This window comes from Conger conger, chromosome 14, assembly GCF_963514075.1.
Source record: "Conger conger chromosome 14, fConCon1.1, whole genome shotgun sequence".
Taxonomy (NCBI): domain Eukaryota; kingdom Metazoa; phylum Chordata; class Actinopteri; order Anguilliformes; family Congridae; genus Conger; species Conger conger.
The window spans coordinates 25138560-25141306 of NC_083773.1; the positions used below are offsets into that span (position 1 = coordinate 25138560).

Sequence of the window (2747 nt, forward strand, 5' to 3'; positions counted from 1 at the left end):
TACCAGAAATGGAAACGGGCAACTTATTACAGCATTAGTATTGAAGTATAACAAGGCAAGGTCAGGGTTTATCATTCAAGCAAGGAAATTAACTCCATTGATTGAGTCTAAATCAGCAAAACTATGGAGAAATGTGTATGAATAACTTTAGCTTCTGAATGACTATTGCAACTTTGATAACTTTGAATAACAAAAAACCCTGAACACATTTAAAAGCTAGGAGAGATTGTAAACGCCATTAAACTATGGAAAATTATAGCATGCTTAATCATTCTAGAAAATGGGGGAGGGGGGGAATTAAGCCAATGATTTATACGATACTAAGTCAATAAGCTAGTTAATGCAACCCATTTTATTCAAAATAAACGAATTGCATAGCAATAAATAATAGCCCCTTTCAGCATAGTAAAGTAGAAAAATTACCTTAAGGCCAGTGAAGACCTAAACCATTTTAAGCACTTTGAAAACATTGTCCGAACACTACAATCATCTGCGTCACAGGCATATGCTTGGAAAGCAGGGTCGCTTTTTGAATAAACACACTTTACACCAACGGCTATAATTTCCTTTATATTTATTAGGAGTTTTGAGGCCATTAAAACCATTCTGAACATCGGTAAGAGCAAAAGGGTCTTCGAAAATGGTTATTCCAGGACGACGATTTAACGAGGTCATTCAGCGGGCTTTGTACGCTTCCAAATTGGCGAGAATCCACCCTGACGGTCCCAAAACGGTGACGAACATCACGCCCATCACAAAAACTTGCTCCTGGAGAGTAAATAAGCAATAGATAAACATGACACGGATGTGATAAGGAATAAAAATTAAATTAGTGCCAAACATGTTGGCAATGCACATTGAAAAACATGTAGGATATAAATGCATATTAATTTCATCTAAACCATTATCACAGATGACCCGAAAGGATGTTTGTTACAATCATTTTTTCTACTGATTATTCATTATTCATACACATTGGCATTTCTCGAAATTAAGCATTTATCTCTCGTTTATTTTACCAGGAAAACCCCACTTAGGCTTGGCTTCTTTTTCAGTGGAGATCGGAGATTTTGTTATGAAACCATCTCACAGACAACACATAGGCCTAACGTTACAGGTAATAAAATTGGTTGCAGCAACATGTGCAGCTGTTAAACAAGATTACAAGCAGATGCACTACTCGCATATAGTATGAAGAATTTAACGTCAATTATTATCAACGCACGAACACAAAAGTAACTAACTTCAGGTTAAGCCTCTTGAGCCAATGCCATGATTGAAAGGAAACATGGGCCTGGTTTGGCGGTAGTTTTAATACAGGAAGAGCAGGCAAGCCAGTTGTCAGCAAAACGCAAAACTGGCCAAATGACTTTGCAGTCGTTCATTGCCTAGGTGATGGTAGCAAACAAAGTTCCCTGCAAATTATATTAATAATTTAATTAAAAAAGCTAAAATGTGGAGCTATTAATCCTATTTAACATTTGCTAGATACTCGAGTCTACAGCAGCCTATAGTAGCTAAAATGAGCCAAACTGTTAGTAACAAAGCGAAGTTTTTGGAGTTAAAGTAGTTGTTTATCTACAATTACCTTTACGCCGATTTTTGCGAACGTTTCTAGCCTCATTTGTCAACTTAATAGCGAACGTTAGCATAGCACTTTAGAGTGCTGCGGCGTCCATCATCCAATTATAGCAACTAGCCTCCTAATGGATTACTTACACCAATGGATATAGTGTGCTTCGCCGGCTTGGTCACAATGTTGGCTTTGAGAGTGGTCAGTGGTCTCATTTTGCTTCTAAGAAAACTGAAAGAATGAGTAAATCCAGACATTTTGATTTCTTTAGCCCTTTAAATGAAGCTTTGGTTTCGTCCGACGTAGACTAAAGACGTTCTTGCTCAGGCAAACAAGTTCGGGGCCCTTTGTTCACTCCTATTAAGTCCTTTTCATTGGATGACGTTCTAATTGGCTTGAGAACAGTTTCCATGGCGATGTAATACCGCATTTGAAAAGCATGCTGTTTAACATCATAGTAAGTTCACACGAGGTAAACACATTCCTGACCTGGTTTGTACTCCAAAATGAGAACTGCTGGGTCGCAGTCGCTTTTGATATCAAAGCCGTCATGTATGCGAAGGTGACAGTGCAGCATCATGGTTAGGGATAGGTTTGCACCTCCAAGGTTTTAATCCTTGATTGTGAACTGTTGTGGTAGCCTACCCTTGGGTAAGGTACTTCCATAAATTATTCAGTAAATGCCTGTGGTTGAATATTAAGTTGCTCAGAGTAAGCAGTGAGAAATTTATCAGGTATTTTTTAGACTTCTGCTGTAGCCTATCAATTCTACTGCTGTAGCCTATCCGTTGTGTGTTCAGAGAGGCTCTTCTGCATACCACTGTTGTAATGTGTGGTTATTTGTGATACTGTCACCTTCCTGTCAGCTTTGACCAGTTTGGCTATTCTCCTCTGACGTCTCTCAAGGTGTTTCTGTCCGCAGAACTGCTGCTCACTGGATTTTCTGTTTGTTTTTTGCACCAGTGAGACTAGTGTGCGTGAAAATCCCAGGAGATCAGCAGTTTCTGAGATACTCAAACTACCCTGTCTGCCACCAACGATCATTCTATGGTCAAAGTCACTTAGATCACATTTTTCGCCCATTCTGATGGTTAATCATTAACTGAAGCTCCTGACCCTGATCTACATGATTGTATGCATTGCACTGCTGCCACATAATTGGCTGATTAGATAA

General features: G+C 39.0%; 1 long non-coding RNA gene across 1 annotated transcript; it reads right to left on the reverse strand.

Annotated features, from left to right (window-relative positions):
- Nucleotides 1–557: 557 nt before the first annotated feature.
- On the reverse strand, nucleotides 558–2539 carry LOC133110696 (uncharacterized). Its single transcript, XR_009704893.1, has 2 exons — nucleotides 1720–2539; nucleotides 558–768 (listed from the first exon to the last, which is right to left on the reverse strand). It is a non-coding gene; the product is annotated as an uncharacterized LOC133110696 (long non-coding RNA).
- Between the last annotated feature and the right edge of the window lie 208 nt (nucleotides 2540–2747).